Here is a 19,177-nt window from a genome sequence, read left to right as displayed (position 1 = left end):
ACACTTGAGGGGTTATTTTATAGTGAAGCTGAACTGCCTCCTATTATTCAAGCAATTTTGAAAAGCAGTAATGCATGCACACAAGAGGAATGAAAAGAAAACAAATTTTATTTTCTTTTTCAGGGCAACCGTATTTTCAGAGACAAAACCCACTGTGCTGAACAAGGCTTTTCAAGATGTACATATAGGACCTGCTGCCTTCAAACTACCATCCTGGGAGTAAGCATGTTTCAGTTATAGATAAATTATCATCTGACCTGTCAAGAGTTCTGCTTAAGCACAGGCTTCCCTTTCCTTTCTTCCCCTCTCTAATCTCTTTCAACTTTTCTACAGGATCTCCATGTTCTCTACAATGAAACTTTAAGGAAGTAATGATAGGCTACCCAAAGACAAGGGATTCCCCCCCCATCTCCTTTATGCTTGTAAAAGATGTTCTGTCAGTAAGAGGGCCAAATTGGACATAACTCTGTGTGAAGCCATTACCAACTCTGAAAGGAAAGTTTTGAGGTCGCCCATTGTACATTTTGCTTTCCAGAATATTAACCATAGCCTTTTCACTCCAGGCTTAATTTTGTTTCACACTTTGCAGAGGTTTTGGCCTGGATTCTCCCATGCAAACCACAAGTTTTCTCTGAGACTTCTGTGTTTAATTCTGCTGAGACTCAGCAAAAAGCACAGTGGAACTGGGCAGATTATGTGGCGCCTTTTCCTCCACTGCAAGAGCTAATTTCCTGCTCTAAAAGAAAAAAAACAGAAAAGGAGAACTGCTGGATAGCTCAGTGGTTTAAGTATCTGGCAGTGGAGCCAGAGATTGAGAGTTCAATTCCCCACTGTGCTTTCTTGACTGAGGCTGGTCTTGATGATCTACAGGATCCCTTCCAGCTCCGCATATCTAAGATTACTATTATAAAAAAGAAAAGAGTGGCCCCTGGCCTTTGAAAAGCTTAGGGAAAAAACTGTTTTATTTCCCCTTCCCCCCAATTCCTCACCCTGTTTATGAACGAGTCCTGGTGTGCTTGGCAGTCTAACAAAGCCAGAAGCAAATAATTTTTATAGAATGTTTTTACATATATTATTAAGATTCAAGCCTTGATTTTCCCCCCTCCCCATTATAAATAGTGTCTCAAAGACCTGTGATATCCACTTTGTTAAGTGCTGGGTTCAAGAGATTAAGGGCAATGACTGGCATATAGTTCACTTTTATTTCCATCTCACTGCAACCTCACATCGCTATACATCTGTTTTGTTGATTCAGAAGAGCACTTGAGCTGCTTTACAGTTGATTTTGACAAGTGCTGCAATTTGATATGGGTAGATAATTCTTGCTGAGATGATTTCAAAGTACAGAAATTATAATTTTGAGTAGATATTACCTTTCTTTATGATCGGAAATTTCATGTAATATACTGTGCACTTAAGCATCTTAATCACATTTTCTCCCTCTTTTTTTAAACATTACATTCTTTTTCATCTAATCGAGTAAAGTATCACAAATTAAAATATTGTTCTAAATATATCTTGTTTTTCTTTCCCCTGTTTCATGAAGATCGTTTAAAGAAGAAGAAAAAAAATGTTCATTCCTAACCTTCTCTTCAAAACTATTTGGTTTGGGATTTAATTAAACAGTAAGACATGACAGACTGTACGGGAGGGCTCATTAATGCACACCTTGGGTGCATTTCCGTTCCTGCTTCTTGCACAGCTGAGGTGTGGATTAATCAGCACAACCCCTTGGCCCAGAGCATTTATTGTGATTATAAAATGACCACTTGGAAAAAAAATAATAAAACAAATCGTTCTAATGCCAGGAAAGATCATCCATCATGACTGATGATTAGGAGTTAAGAGCAACATACTTTTAAAAAAAGATGTTCATGTTTTATGCAGTGGGGCAAACAGAGTTTTCCTATGTTTCAGAATAGGAGTATTCATCCTGAGATTTTTATTTTTAATGGCAAAAAATTGCACGGCCTGGCCATGCAAACTGTAGGATTCTGAGAACTGCAGCCTTAAAAAAGTAACTTCCAAGTGCTTCATCTCAGATATAGCAGGACAGCTTACCTTAATTGTAACATTCTAGCAAACCGGCTCATCTAAGAGCCAAAGTAGGTGTGACTGGATGAGGAGAAACCATATTCATTTAATCACGTATTTGTCAAATATATAATTTGCCGAGGAAAGTCTAGGTGCATATCGGAGAAGAGAGTCCAATAATTCCCCACCTGTTCTAGCTTGTTATTCCATCAAAAAGATGCAGATGCTGCATGATGGAAGTGGCAGCCTTCTGACTACAAAGCACAGAGGAAGGACTGCTGAAGGGTGCCACCCACTACATTCATGCCTCTCAGTCACTGTTGTTGTAGACACAGGTTGCAGTGCAGAGTGCCAGCACTTTTTTCATTAGTAGGAACCTGGTTTTCCTCTCACTTTCAATTTCTTTTGTTCCCCCTCCCTTAGCAGCAATTTTCACAGGAACTGGGAGGAAATGCATATTTTCCAGCAACACTGTGTTGTGTGCTCTCTGTTAATATCCAGGTCAGGGGGGGTTGGCTTGGTGATGAATATGTAACTGATATTCATTAGATGTCCAAAAGATCTGATCGGGGAGGGGGTCTCAAACCAGCATCGTGCTTCCCTTTTGAGAAGCTTTCGATTTACCATCCTCCTGCCTCTTTTAATATAAAAAAAACCCTCAGTTCATAATTAAAATCCTATTAAAAGTTAATTTTAACACAAATCTTAATACTGTAACATGATTTTAAGTACAAATTTTCATTAAAATCCTAAAATCTGGTAGTGATCATTTAAACTAATTCGCCCCCCCCCCTTTATTAAAATACCACAGCCTCATGTTCCTCTTTGAATTTCTTCATGCCCCTCTAGGAGGCCTGCCACCACTACACCAGTTAGGGAACCAATACTAAATCATTGTTAGATGTCTGCATTTTTTGGAGTCTCTTTAGAGTCCATGGCTGGGGAGACGATCACAAGTGACTGCAGGTTCACATTTATCCCCAGGGACAGAGCAAGTTTTCCCACCATTTGAAGTAGGAAGAAAAATATCCCCCTTCATTGCACACAGAACTGGAAGTGGTGGTGACAGTGAGCCCAGAATCTTGCCCAAAGGAATCTTGGTCCTTGCCCCCCATTCTGCTTACCCCATTCTGTTTTACCAACTAATTTCCTTCATAATGTTTCACTCAGAGGGGTCCTTGCAAGCAAGCGACCACGGGAGGAGAGGGATTTTAAAAAAAATCTGTAGGAATAATATTTTGCCTCATAGTTCCTTGGCTGTGAGAACAACTCGCCATCAGGTATTACAGAGCAGAAGAGAACAAGGACCACCTTAAAGCAACAGCATCTTCTTTGCTTCCTCTTCCTCCATTTTATTTTGTATGGGGAAGCAGTAAAGATTCTCTTGCAACAATGCTACCTTTGAAGTGGCAAGGTAATGACCCTTGCCACTTCACAATCTGAGGGTGCTTCAGTTTGGTCAGTGGTAGGACCGGTTCTGTTTTCCACCACAACACTGGCTGTGGGGGGCTGCCCAAAGAACCTTGTTTCATAGGAAAAGTAAAGGGGGAACATCTTTAGAGGAGCAATTTGCAATGACACTGACAAGGTGTGAAACAGCAGAACGGAGGCAACTTTGGAATTGCCTATGAATTTGTGGGCTTGGAGGCCCAGACTTTTCTTTTGTAGAAGCCTTCACAAAATGTGATCCACTGGAAAATAAAAAGGCTTTCAGCTTCAAGACTGTGAGTTTCAAAAATAGTGGAGTTTCTACTGTATTTTTTTAAAATTTTATCTCAAGGGGAATATAGCCCAGAGTTTAGAAAATATGAAGAGAAACTTGTAGTTAAAACTACTCAATTGAGGAGGAATGTTCAGGGTCCCCAAAGACCAGAACAGAAGGAGACGACTGACTGGAGGGGTGGGAAAGAAGCAGCAAAGATAACAAAGCAGGGCTAGGGCTAAGATACCAAAGAAAGCTGAGGGAATTTCAAGATGGTGTGTACCAGAAAGAAAATTATTAGAGCAGCAGGGGTGGGATTCTTTTTTGAAAACATAATCTAGATTCCAGTAGTGCCTCAAAAATTAGGATCTGATCATGCAAGCATTACCTCTGGGAACAACTCCTCAGTGGTGCAAAAATAAAATAAAATAAAATAAAATAGAACACCACATGCATGTCCTGCTTAAGTGAGAAAGCTCGGCAAGAAGGAACCAATGTTACAGAATAAAAATTATGCATATTGTAAATGATTTTAACCATCTATTTAAAGAGACGTAACATATGACCGTTTTATTTTGAAAAACAATTGATTGCAAATTTCCCCCTCTTCAACACCCCAGAATCATTTTTAAGAGACTGCACTGTCTGTAGAAATAGCAACTGTAATACAGAAATTCTTGGAGGCCTAGAATTATGTACAAATGTGACTCTTCCTGGAGTCCTTGGCTTCTTTTTCATCGGTCCTCCCCCCCCCCCCCCGAGACAGAATTAAAGACTGTGTTTTGTTTGCTATTCTTGCTGTTTTTAGAAGGAACATAAAAATGATGAGTCAGTCTTTAGTGATTGATCCCCTTTGTGCAGAACTTTGTTTTTTCTATGGAGTTCAGAGTGCATAATTAAAATAGTCTCACTGATTTGTGTCCAGCTGGATCATGTGGTTCTTATTCATGTGAATAATTCCACCCAGATAAATAATCTCACTGAGGTCCATTGGACTTGACATAACCAAAGGCATCACGGGACATTAGTGTTTACCAGATCAGTCTTACAAATAACAGTGCAATGTAATTCTTGCCTAACTATAGATATATAATATATTGCTTTGAACAAAGCCTTCTCTTGTGTTACATTTGTATTCATATATGTCAAAAAATGCAACGTTAGTTCTTTTTAAAATAAATTGGAAGCACTGGTCTATAGTGTATGATTATTTTATTAACTGATAAATCAGCCAGCTCTCAAGGGCATGCAAGAAATAGATTTATTTAATATATAAATAAACTGTATTCATTCAGCATTTCCCTCCATTGTTAGAATAGGACATGATTGTATTAACAACCTCTGATGCTGATAGACTTGCAGCATTTTTTTTAATGTCAAAGCAAAAATGTCATTTATTAACTCTTCCCAAACAATAAGAAATGAAAACTGAAGTCATACACTTAAGTAGAGATGAGAAGGCCTGAGGGAGAAAAGGGAAATATGAGGGAGAAGGAAGATTTTTTTTCAGTGGAAATACAAGTTCGAAAATATAAGTGAATGCCTGCAGAAGAAAGAATATAGTGGCTAGTAAAATAATTCCGCATCCCTGTCATTGCTGTCTTTCTGCTCCAAACAGCCCCTTCCCTAACCAGCTTTTCCTGACAAAAATATGTGTCTGGGGGAGGTCAGTTTGGTGGTGGGTGGGTGTCAGTTCACTTGTTCTCATATACCATGTGGTTTAGTCTTGGGTAATACTGTAATTGTATAATTTAATAATGGAGAACATACATGCACCGTGAACAGCTTCATGAATAGCTTCCTGGATTTCCCTCAACCTCCGTGGCAGAAGAGGCGGGGAAAGGCGTAGCTGCATTTTGCTATTACAGAAATGGCTGGGACCATTCTTACTAAGAAACACAAACAGTTCTCCCTCAGAGAATAACCTCTGTAATGAAATGCTCCCATCCAATAGAAACAAAATGGCACCTTGTGAGTCTGATCAGGTAAGGGATATAAATGCTTACTTGTTTCATTCTCACTATGTTAGACTGCACAGGGAAGCCATTGATATCCACAAGCACCAGCAGAACTTCAACAAAAAAGAGGAAAGTTTGAAACTCAACAAAACTTGGCTCCCAGCTCTCAAAAATACAGCGTGCAAAAGGTCAACGAATTCTACCCAGCCACAAGGACCAGGGATCATTACACACAAAAGACCAGCTAATGACACCCATCAACCATAGTGACAGATAATCTCTCCTTCTTATCACAACAATACACCCACAACAAGACACACTAATCACCCATCTACAGAAAAAGACAAAAGACCATCTCACAGCCATAAATACTCCACTCCCAAGCCAACTACACCAGAGCACAGAGTGCTGTCCTCTGAAGCTGCCGGCCACAGAGACTGGCGAAACGTTAGGAAGAACAACCTTCAGAACACGGCCACGAAAAACCCACAACAACCATTACTTCTTACTTTGTTCTCATATGGAGATAAAGGGTCTTATGGGTCTTGACGGTTATTTGCGGGGGTATCTTTCCAAGTCTAGATAAGGCTCTCAGGCTTACATCCCTGCAAGAGTGAAATCTATGGGTTTCTTTGGATATGGTTTATTTTCTTTGGAAGAAATGAGCTCTGATCTTCTGGAAGCTGGAACAGCTGAGGTGCTTCCACCATGGCCCACTCCCTCTTTCTTGGACTATAGGTGGGGAGCCCCCTGTGTCCAAAGCAGACAGCCATTTTACCATGCTCATTGATTTTACAGACATCCCACTTTTTCCCTGTGACACTAAGCTTTAAAGGAGAGTCTATTTATTTATTTAAAATATTTTTACCCAGTCTTATTGTTGTAAGCCGACCCAAGGTAGCTTACTACAATGAAAGACAATGTATTCTCGAAGGCTTTCATGGCTGGGATTGTTGTTGTGGGTTTTTCGGGCATTTTGGCCATGTTCTGAAGGTTGTTCTTCCTGACGTTTCTCCAGTCTCTGTGGCTGACATCTTCAAAGGACTGGAGTAGGAACTCAGTCCATGCTCTGTTGCTGTTAGTTGAGTATTCATAGCTGTGGGAACAGCTTTTGTCTTTTTCAGGAGACAGGGTGATGATGGTGATCAGTGTGTTTTTGTTGTGGATGTATTGTTGTGAAAAGAGGGAGAGATTATCTGTCACTGGGTGTCTTTAGCTGGTCTTTTTTGTGCAATGATCCCTGGTCCTTGTGGCTGGGTAGAGTTTGTTGACTTTTGCAGACTGTATTTTCCAGTGCTGGGAGCCAGGCCTTATTAAGTTTTAGACTTTTCTCTTTTTTGTTGAAGATGTTCCCACAGCTATAAATACTCAACTATCCAACAAACAGCAACAGAGCATGGACTGAGTTCCTACTGCAGTCCTCTGAAGATGCCGGCCACAGAGACTGGTGAAACATCAGGAAGAACAACCTTCAGAACACGGCCAAAGAGCCCGAAAAACCCACAACAACCATCAATGAAAGATAATATTTGAAGTTGAAAACAATGAATATATAACTGTGGTTAACATCAATAAAAAGAGATATTTAAAAATTATGAACAATAAATGTGACGGCTGCGATGACGTCACCTGCCTATCATGGTTATACTGGAACCCATCTGCCTATAGCAGAGCAGGAGGTGGGACTCCAGGAGGTGGAGCTGTGTATATAAGGGGGGGAGTGAATGATGTGAGACAGTTTTTAGTTAGTTAGGAGTTGAGAGTTAGAGTGGAGAGTTATGAAGAGTTAAGGTCTGAGTGATAGTGTGTATGAGGGGATACTTTATTATTACTTTATTATTACTGATTGAATTTATATTTTAGTTGATAAAGTGATTTATCAGTCCTTCTGTTGTTATCAATAAAATACAAGTTTTTATTTTTAAAATCATACATTTGTCTGAAGAGTCTTATGAAGGAGTGGTTGGTGGCAGCGTAAATAAAGTGTGAATGAGAGAGTGTCCTGACCATTGTGACGTGAAAGAGGAACGTCACAACAATAAATAAGGAGGCATCATACATCAATTAACAGGCAATCTTAAGGCAAAGATCATTAAGTATACAAAAATCTAAAAAATGTGTCACTCTGAGAGGAAAACACAAGTACAGTGGTGCCTCGCTTAGCGAGCGCACCGCATAACGACGAATCCGTATAGCGATCCCCTTTTTCGGGATCGCTATACGGAGCACCCAATCGCCGCACTCGTATTGCAACGATTGGGGAGTCTGGCGGCCATTTTGGAGCTGCGTTCGGCGGCTCCAAAATGGGCGCCGGACGACCCAAAATGGCCCCGCGTGGTGTTTTCGCGCCCTTGGCAAGCGAGGGGAGGGCGCGAAAACGCGGCGCTGGGCCATTTCGGGTCCGTTTTGAAGCCGCAAAACAGCTGTTTTGTGGCTTCAAAATGGCCACGGACGACCCAAAATGGCCCCGCGCGGCGTTTTCGCGCCCTCCCCTTGCTTGCCGAGGGCGCAAAAATGGCTGCCCGGGGCCAGGAAACTTCTCTAAGTGGGAAGTTTAGGGCCGATTTGGAACGCATTAAATGAAGTTTAATGCATTCCAGTGGCTTTTTACTTCCCGCTTAGCGAAGATTTCACATAGCGAAGGTTAATCCGGAACGGATTAACCTCGCTATGCGGGGCACCACTGTAGTACTAAACAATGCAGTCATAGCAGTAATGCATAACAATGTGTCTAAAAATCACACACAGGTAGCTGGCTATTGAGAGAAGGCTTGCCTGAAGAGAAAGGTCTTTGCCTGCTTGTGGACAGATAGCAAAGATGGGACCAGTCTGGCCTCCTGTGGAAGGGAATTCCAGAGTCTGGGAGCCGTGCCATTCCACCAGCATTAGGAGCCAAATATTTGATACTGTGAGTGCTTACCTTAGTCCAGGGGTCTCCAATCTATGGCCCACAGGCCATATCAAGCCCATGTTGCCTTTTTATCTGGCCTGCTGAGTGGGCATGCATGCATGCTTGACTACGTGTGCGTGACCAGGCATGTGGGAGTGTGTGCAGGTGGGAAATGTGGTGGGCATGTGGAAGTGTGCACGTACATCTTCCTTTAGCCCTCAAAATTGTGGAGCATATATGATGCCAGAGATTGGGGAAGATTTTTAAAAAAATAAATAAATCCATTTATTATTGCACATTGAAGACAGAAAGATCAGCCCATGTTATTTCTGCATACTTTTAATAATAAGCCCATCCCAACAACTTTCCTGCTAATGTAACTGCAAAAATTTGAAAAGTCAAATTAAGTGGGCTCAATGAAAAGTGTACCAGAAATAAAATTGTCCTATGTTCCTACTGTGCATATGGTTTTAATAGACAGAATGGATGTAGAATGAGCCGCCCCATCGGATAATGATGGCTTTGTAAAGATCAGCTTGCCAACCTCTCCAGCATGGGCAGAGTATAGATTATTCATACAAGCACTTTGAACAACATTAAGCATGTTTAAACTGTATACGTTACAACATTAAGCAAGTGCTTCTCTTTCATTAAAATCAATGGGACTTAAGGGTCCCTTATTTGAACTTTATTGAGCAAAGTTATACGATAAGCAGTTTCCATCTGCAATGATTCTGTGAAGGAGTTCGTTCTTACATTTATTTTAGTGTATTGAACTTAGTCCTCTTTGACATGTAGAGTGGCACTGCTTCCAATATACCTTTCTCTGTTCTTTTTATAGATTTTATCCATGATAACAGTTGTCCGCTATTTTTCCTTGCTCCACAAACTGTCTAATATGCTGCTGTATTTATAAACACTTTTAGTACTCTCACCCCAATACCCTTGTCTTGGCTTTGAATGTTCTGGCCTTTGTGCTGTCCTCCACATGTCATTCATTTATGTTGTTTCTGCTCTTTTTAAAATGATTATCTGTTATGCTTTCTAAAATTGCATGGACCTTTGGGGGGGTGTTGTGCCTGTGAAAAATTATATATATAATTTGATTAATAGTCACAATGCATCCCAAAAAGCATATTTAGGCAACAACCCCATGCCACTTACCTAGGAGTAAGTCCCATAGAATTAATTTTTATAGGATTATGTTGACAACATCCAATACATGCTTATGATTTGCCTATACCCCTGCTTCAACGGCCTCCTGAACCAGATTAGCCACATTATAGTTGATTTGTAAGAGATTTGGATTGAAGCAGAATGGTGAAGTCTGTTCTGGGGAAAAGCAAAAGGGGCCAACATAATTTAGATTAATTCAGTGATGTATACATCTAAAATGAAATGGGGAAGACAGATTGCAAGGAAAATTTGTGTGAATGCAAGATGAAGGTGTGATAAGGTGAGTAGGTGGATTTTGCTCATTGGCAGTTCTACCATGCTATCGGAGGCAAGAATTTTTCACAGCCACCTTCCAAATACAGTGCTTGCAGGCAGTGATCATGTGTGCAGTACTTAGAAGATCACAGGGACTGATGGAGGCTGGTTTCTCTGCATCTCTGTTCCTTTTTTCTTTCCGTTGCTTTGTTTCGGGAATTAGGATTGGCCTAATCTTGTTCATTTTTCTTCTTCTCCCTGAATGGTTTTTTGGTAGCAAAATTTATTCAGTCCTAATTTATTTGGCCCTAATTGTTATTAGATACCCGATTTACTTTCTATATCTGGTTTAAAGGTGTCTAGTATGCACGTTCCTAAATTTCAGATAAAGGTAGCTGTCTGAAATTTGGCAGGTTTTGTAATCACTTAAACTTCTATCATTGTGCCAATTTTCATATAAACCAATAGGAAAAAAAGAAAAAGCTAATTTGATTTTTCAAAGTAAGTCAGAAGGAGACTGATAACATGAATTTACAAATCAATTTGGATTCAAGTCGCAAATCCAATTAAATGGGGTTATTAAATGGCCTGAATCAGGATCCATTCAAAATGCCTAGTAAAGTTGACATTGAAACTGAATAAGGGGACCCATTCACAGCCTTAGCTTGCAGCGTAGTACGTGGGGTTGGTTTGATTTGATTTAGTTTCTCCAGATTTTTTACATAGGCTGATATGCTCTTGATTGTATATTACACACAAGGACTGAAAAACCTTTTAAATATGATTTGATTATCTTCTAGGGTTAAGGTTACTGCTACTAGCACTGACTTTGTACTGCATCAGTACACATCTTTACAAATGTGTGCATCTTGTTAAATTATCTATCCATTTATTAGAAATTAACTGATAGCCAGTAAAAGTGCATCCACTATGTTCTTGTGGCAGCTAAAAGACTGACACTGTAGTGTCTGAGATCAGCGGCTTCAGGACATTGCAACTCTTTTCTACATTCAAACAGGTAGCATATAAATGACAACCAAGTAAGCACTCCTATTTTGATCTTATACTGAATTCTGTGCTCAGAACTTCTTTTTTTTTTAAAACAGTTGTTTTTTGGAAAGACAGTTTTCTTTGGTTGTTTTTATTCTGTTGTTCTTTTTGTTGTGATTTAAGATTTGAGGACAAGAAAAGCTGACTTAAAAATAATAGCTAAATTAACAAATGCACAAGCAAGTCTTAAAGGGATATTGCATTTCAGTCCCTAAGGTCCAGTGCAGTACTCCACTAAGAAGGTGATTTCATTGGGAAATAAATTGCAATTTGGGCTACTTTTGGAGCGGTCCAATGTGATCTGTTTCCTGGTGACTACATGGTGCATGGAGAAATGTGTGATAGTTGGACCCCAGTCTGTATCCAAGCTGGACCTTTTTGGGCCAGCTGTAGGGCATCTACTTTTGGGGGCTGGGCTAGAGTGATTCCCTGGGAGTTAGAAAGGTCTTTTAAAGAGAAATCACTCCTGTTAAAGCAACTCTTTCTAGTGTGATCAGGTGTGCACCTTTGGAGCCATCTGACTGCTCCCTAAATTGCACTGGTGCTTGTGTTTGTAGTTCCTATCCTGATACACATTTAGCGTCCTTTGCTAATTCATATGAACTCCTTTATGTTAATGAAATCAGCCATATTAACTATGTGGGATAAAGATAGCATAAAGGATAAATCCTCATACCTTAGGTTGTAAACCATTGACTAATTGAAGATTATTTCTTAAATGAGATTTCCAGGAATATGATTGCTGAGAGCCAGCACTGGATTTGCTGGTTATATCCAGAATAGTAAATGTAGCACAAGTGAATGGTGTCATGTACAATTTGGCATTATGGTGTGGAATAATACTGCATGCACACAACGTTCTCTGTTAGACATAAGAACGTATCCTGTTCCTCAATGGGAAAGGCCTGTGATTTAAGTCTTTCACTTTAAGCTGCTTTAAAAGTTACAGTCAGTCATGAAGTAGGAAGCTGTCGTATGAGCAAGAGGTGCTTTACATTTAAACACCTCATCTAAAATGTCTGAAACTGGAGCTGGCCTACAGTCCTTGTGGGAGTATGGGTCGCAATCTTCACAGTGAGAACAGAGAAATCTCCCCACAAGGGGAAAGGCACAGTTGCGCCCAGCTTGTTGCTTTAAATGGGCCATGATGCTCGCTCGAGAGAGAGAGAGAGAGAGAGAGAGAGAGAGAGAGAGAGAGAGAGAGAGGTCTTAGGTTCATTTCCCAGACAAGCCCATGCACTGAGGGAAGGACGCCTCATGGGAAGGGCTTCAGCTCAGTCCTAGAACATGTGCTTTAATATATATTTGGTACCAGGCAAAGAACTCTTTTAAGGCTTGTTTTTAAAAGTTTATACAATGTTTTGTCTGAAGAATTTTGGACATTCCTGAAGAAGAATTTGGATGTTTCAGGTACTTCCATCTTCTGCTGATTCTGTTTACTTTCATATTCTTAGCTGCATTCTTCTATAAGTGGGGCACACTTATTTCTGGAGGCAGCGCCTTTCTTATTTTAGCTTTGAAGGGCCATGCTCAACAGCAACATCTCCACTTAATAAGGGACTTATTTCAGCGAGTATCTGAAGAGTCAGTGTGTATACCATGTGATAAAAGCATCTAGAAGGGTTTGGGGGTTTTTGACTTATTATTGGATAATGGAATTTTTCTGAGCTGTTACTGGGTTTCAGAAGATAAAACATGGCGCTTTTCACCTCATGCCAATATCCCAACTATAATAAACCAGGCAGGAGCCCTCAAGCGTGCACCATGATTTGACATCTGGTTACCATTGAGTACCATTGACTCATACCTCCTGAATGATTCCATGTTTCCCAGTCCGCTTGTTGCTTTCTACCAGATGGTTCATAGTGTGGGCATGTCTTACGCTTCCATGGAAGATAATGTTTGTGCTCCTATGTTCTTATCTGGGCCCTGACCTCTTATTTCTGTGAGGTTATACCTGGCAGTATGTTTGTATTTGCTAAGAATAAGGATATAATGTATATTGATAAATATTATTGTCCTCAATAAAAGATCAAATCACCCCATCAAAAACATTGTCAACTGCTATCAGATTATTTGCCTCTATATGAGAAGATCAGGGCTTTTTTCATTATCATCACCATTAGCAAAAAAGAGAGAAGTCGGGTTTTTTTAAATCTTCCATTTAAAAACTAAACTAAACTTTGCATTATGTGTAAAACAAAGTTTCCTGTGCAAAGTGTAAGTTTTTTGCACAATTCCACAAATTGTTCTTAAAAATCAAAAGTCCCCATATGTGAAAAATAATATTCTTGTATCATACACAGCCCTGAGAAAACTTCAAAAATGCACTTTCAACTGTGAGGGCAATATAAACAAATATTTAATCCCTAGCTATCTTTCTTGTTATATGGCCAGTTACAATTTCCCACTTGTTACTGTACCTTTCCTTCCTTCCTGAATAGGATTTCAGCCATTGCCAGTTAAATGGGAAAAGATGAAAAACTAATCCTAGTTGTCATACCACTCTTAACATGTTACAACACTCTCAATTGAGGTACCATTAAGGTACAATGGACATGCAAGAGAGTGGGCAAAGATGAGCACACTGGCTCCACTTGTCCACCCACTATTGCTACCCTTGCCACTCCATAGATGAAAGCGGAAGCCTTTTGTATCTATGCGAACTCCCATAGGATACAGATCTCTTACATTCCAAGGTTCCAAAAGTTTGGGGAATCTACACAGATAGTCTCCTCACTGCAAAGCCTCCCTAAATAGGTGGAAAGAGGCAAGGATAGTACTGTGGTCATCAAGAACAAATATGCTCAACCTTCTCCTGCCCTATTGCCTGTTAATGGTACCCTAAAGGGAAACACCTGAAGTATATGTGTTGTATGTTGGAGGTGGGTTGTTGTTTTTAAACAGCCTCACATGCTGCCTGTAGAAGCTGGATGGGGCTAAATACAGGTGTGCAGCTTGGGAGTACTCCTGGATTTGTCTCTGAGCCTGGATACCCAGGTTTCAGCTATGATCAGGAGTGCCTTTGCACAGTTAAAACTAGTGCACCAGCTACACCTGTTCCTGGAGAGGTCTGATTTGGCCATGGTGACCCATGCCTTAGTTATATCTCAGCTGGGTCCCTGTAATGTGCTTTACGTGGGGCTGCCTATGGAAAGTGTTCGAAAACTGCATTGGGTCCAAAATGCTGCAGGCAGATGATTAACTGAGTCTGGTTACAGAGAACATATAACTCCCCTATTACAAGCTCCACTGGCTACAGATCTATTTCTGGGTGCAATACAAAGTGCTGGTTTTAACCTATAAAGCCCTAAATAGCTTGGGTCCAAGCTATCTAAAAGACCGTATCTCCCTTTATGAGACTATCGGGGTATTAAGAGCATCAGGAGAGGCCTTTCTCTCAGTCCCACCAGATGCGCAGGCACAGATGGCCTTCTCTGTTGCTGCTCCCAGGCTCTGGAACTCTCTCCCACAGGAGGCCAGAATAGCCCAATGTCTGCTGTCCTTCCACAAGCAGACGAAGACTTTCTCTTTAGGCAGGGGTTTCTTTAAATTATTGGTTGACTAAGAGGATTTTTAATGGGAACATTTTATTGTGTTTTACTTGTGTTTTCAATATTATTTTTATTATGAGTTTTAATATGAAAGTTATTCAATGCATTTTAATATTGTAACAATGTATTATTTGGCTTTTAACTTTGTTTCTTTTAAATGCTGTGAACTGTCTTGGATCCTTTGAGGAAAAGGCAGCATATACGTCAGTCAGTCAGTCAGCCAGTCAGCCAGTCAGTCAGTCAGTCAGTCAGTCAGTCAGTAAAAATAGAGGAATTTAACCAGAAATCCAAAACTCTAGTACCTAGAGTGGTCTAATATGATCAGATAGGCGGGATAGAAATAAAATAAATAAATAAATAAAATAAATAAATAAATTACAGTGGTGCCTCGCATTACGATTGCCCCGTTTAACAATGAAACCGCATTACAATGAACTTTTTGCGATCGCTTTTGCGATCGCAAAACAATGTTTCCTATGAGGGAATTTCACTTTGCGATGATCGGTTCCCTGCTTTGGGAACCGATTCTTCGCAAAACGATGATTTTCCAGCTGATCGGTGGTTTTAAAATGGCCACCGGGTAAACAAAATGGCCCCCTGCTGTTTTCTGGGACGGATTCCTCGCTGCACAGGCAGTGAAAATGGCCGCCCTATGGAGGATCTTCGCTGGACGGTGAGTTTACAGCCCTTTGGAATGCATTAAACGGGTTTTAATGCATTTCAATGGGTTTTTACTTTTCGCATTATGACGTTTTCGTTCTACAGCGATTTCGCTGGAACGAATTAACGTCGTAATGCAAGGCACCACTGTATATGCCCAACCATAGCTATGTTGGATTTTATATATCATATACAGTACTGAGAAAATCCTATTGTGTACACCAACAGAAACTAATGATGCCATCAGCTGTTATTTGTAAAATGTAATCTAAGTTAATTGAAAGCTTCCTATCCCCCCTATTTCATATCCTAAAGGGCTCCTGTTTGCCACAGGGAAGCCTTTGAGAGCTTGTAATGGGAAGGGTAGTTTCAAACGGTCAAAAAGTGCTATAGGATCATTGACAACAGGATCAAGATCACCACTAGATAATGCCAGCTGATCGTGTTATTGGCTTACGCTGGTGTAAATATGCCAGAAGGATTCTGGCCACTGTTCTATAGCTGAAATCCTGTTGAGTAGTTGCACAGGTGTAACTAATTCTTACACTCAAATTAGCTACAATACCACAAAGGCAGAAATGCAATCCACGAAGCACTTTCACCTGTGCACTGTGCAAAGAATTGTAATAATCTAGACTGCCTAGAGGTAACACTCAACTTTACATTACACAACAACAAACTGGATTCTGGCCACACTGAAAGTTATAGGAGATACCTTGTTCAGTACTTAAGGCAGACTATGTGGTTTTTCTTTATTTTTATAATGAAATGTGGATTTCATCACAGACTATCAGACTTGTTACATCTCCCGTCTAACCCAAGTTTCACTTTTCATCCTTTTAAGCTCCACACTCCTTCATAACTGTATCAGTTTCTTTAAAAAAACACAGATACTCCAACCCCAGCTTTTCCAGGGGAATGAAAGACGGATAAATGCTCCTGTTGAGTAGTTATTGTCATAGTATTATTATTTTTCCATACAAGCTGTAAATGGCTTTCCCACCCTTGAAGTAAAAAAACAATCAATTTGAAATTGCTGCAAACTATAAAGATACAAAAGGTCTCTAAACAGATATTTGTGGCACCCTTGTTACTGGAAGGTCGAGGGAATCAGAGTTGCCATGAGGGTCCCTTTACCTGTCACATCTGCTTTCTTATGGAAATCACATTTCTATTTTCCTTTGGCAGGCAAGAAAATACCCCAAAACGTTCAATGCTTTCGTTTAATGAATGCAATGTTTTAAATGGAATATATTGAAAATGTAAAGGAACTCCTCTTGCCTTTTCCAATATGATTAATATTTTATTTTTTAAGAAAAGCAAATTAAAGAAAAATCCCCAACCTAAGGTCAACAGTGCCTGTTTAAGGGAACTATCATATTCTATTCTCTTCAGTGCTCTGTCTTTTTCAGAATATTAATGGGAGAAAGAGTGACAAGAATGACTTAGACGTACATGTCAGGAGAAAGGGTCAGCTCTTGGCAGTAGGTTGTTAATTCACATCCATTAATGAAATTTATCCTTTCTCCCTCTCTCTCTCTCTGTCTCTCTCCCTCTCCCTCTCTTTCTCTTTCTTTAAATAAAAAGGTCCTTTTTTGAGAGAACATCATGGACTTTTCACAGAAGCTGAGAAGGGCCACAGGGGCAGGCCGAGGTAAGAGACTGACAATCTTCAGGTGATTAAGGAGACTCAAAGGCTAGGTAGACCTACAAAATGAATAACTATGGACCCAGAACCATGCCATAAGGCTCAATGGCTTGTGATTTGCAAGTTGATAAGACAAGAAGATTAATAATGCTGCATGATAATGGCTGCTCCCTCTCAGCTGGGGAGATGGTAATGATCTGATATTGCTGTAGGAGCAGTTCCGTGTGCGGCAGAGAGGAGGGTGCGGATTCACTCATCCCAATTGGCCCCCAGGATATAGAGATTTTGAAAAATGGGAATGCAGTTACAATTTTAATTAGATATAAAGTTTTTAATAATTTTGCTGAAATGAGGACTTCAAAGAACATATTTTGCAGCATTCAGGCCCATAACTCCTGAGTGACAGTTTTGGTTAATTTGCAAGTTTTCAGATCAAACTTTGCCCCTGGCTCCATGCTGAGGGTAAAAGTAAAATGTCAATTTCTTTCCTCAGTGATCTCGAGCATCTTATTTAGGCAGGTGTGCTGAATTCTCTTATTCTGTAGATGTTAGCGGAACAAAACTACTCATTAAAATATACGCTTCGGATTATTTTTTTAAAGAATGAAAGAAAGAGAAAGAAAGGGGGGGGGGAGAGAAATTAGCCACATAAATAAAATCAGGAATAATCAGTCAGCAAGAAAAATGTATAGCAATATGCAACATAAAATTTTAAAGAAGAATCGGGGTAATATTGTATATGAAAAGTGATTAAATGTTAGCATATGATTATACCATCACAGTATATTATTTTCAGGTAATGTTTAACCTATTTCTCCCTCCCCACCCCAAAGTAGAGGTAGTTCTGTCAAACAGCATCTTTCCTCTATGCCTACATTTTGGACTGTATTTCCCTCCTATTGAATCCACATACACTGAAGATTTACAAAGTAGATATATGGGTGTCTGAACTTATTACATTTGATATCTGAAGTATGTTAGGGTTGGGTGGGGGGCATCTACAAGCACTAGAGAATAAAGAAGGATGTTGTCAGTCAATTGAGAGATGTGATTCAGCTCCTGCCTTCTCTGTTTTCTTTCCAAACTTTTCTAGAAGTTGTAGGAAGGAGATAGGCTGCCACGCACCAGTTTTAACAAGCCTCCTCTCATGCGAAGCACATTAAAATAAAACAGAAGGGGAGAAAGGTTGGTCTGATGCTGAAGCAAATACAGCAGACTGGTAGAAATAAGTTGGCTGTCATGTCTTGCAGAAGAAAACATTTCCTTATTGTTCCTTGTTGGTGACACCACCTTGATGAGCGACTTGATGAAATTTGATTTTTCTGTTCCTCCTTTGCATCCTGTGGATCTGTGTCATGCTGCTTTGTTTTCAGCACAGTGAGGCTGCTGGAGACATACTGCTTCAACAATAAATCCCCTCTGTGAAAAGGGCCAGCTTTGCAAAATTGTATTCAAGGTCACCGTCATGGGATTTTCTGGTGTCTACTTGATGACAATTTCAAAATGCTAGAACAATAGAACCTGACGGTTTAGACTTCTCGGAGCATTTACAGATAGATGCTTGTAAGTTTGGATCATTTGAACTAGTGGTGTTCAAAGCAACCTGAAATTAATCTAGACAGCCAGCTTCATCTGTGATTTATGTGAGGTCTATGCTTACTGTCAGAATCACTCCAAAAGAATATTTAAGCAGTTCTCCAAGAAAAAAGTATGCACAGAGGAGGGGAAAAGACACCCCTGGATGAATCTCTGTTGTCATCTGTGTAAGATCAATACAGCAAGTTGTTATTTGGCATTTCTTCTCTATTTCTCTGGTCCTGGAAAAATTCCATGGTTTTCCACAAGTACAGCTCAGCAAGCTTCTTCACCAATGAAGCTCTTTCCGTGCTAAACATCACCTCTTCTTATATGATGAGCTCAAAGTCCTTCTTAACACATCTCAGGAGACAATGAACTACAAAGTGAAGTATATATCACAGCCTAGAATCCACTCATAGGTACTTCACAGATAACACTTCTTCCTCTCAGAGGTTTGTCTGAATAGAAAAAAAAGCAAGTGTAGTCGGAATGCATGAAAAATGCACATTTTGACATGGTTAAATGTGTTCGGAAGTGGCTAGCTTCAACTCCTTCCCTAGTGGGATCATAGCAAAATAGCCATATATTTAGCATGTTTCACCATTTTTCCCAAAACTGAGTTTAATCTTGCTCAATTTTGTATTGCGATAGAAATGGTTCTGATAACTATTT

The 19,177-nt window shown here is 40.0% G+C and overlaps 1 long non-coding RNA gene across 1 annotated transcript; it reads left to right on the top strand.

Moving 5' to 3' along the window:
* Positions 1-132: 132 nt before the first annotated feature.
* On the top strand, positions 133-18,393 carry LOC144583260 (uncharacterized). Its single transcript, XR_013536958.1, has 3 exons — positions 133-219; positions 16,867-16,933; positions 18,021-18,393. It is a non-coding gene; the product is annotated as an uncharacterized LOC144583260 (long non-coding RNA).
* Positions 18,394-19,177: the final 784 nt, after the last annotated feature.

Source organism: Pogona vitticeps, chromosome 5, assembly GCF_051106095.1.
Source record: "Pogona vitticeps strain Pit_001003342236 chromosome 5, PviZW2.1, whole genome shotgun sequence".
In the NCBI taxonomy this organism is placed as follows: Eukaryota; Metazoa; Chordata; class Lepidosauria; order Squamata; family Agamidae; genus Pogona; species Pogona vitticeps.
Note: the sequence above shows the minus strand (reverse complement) of the source record. Positions and strands in the feature narration are given on the sequence as shown.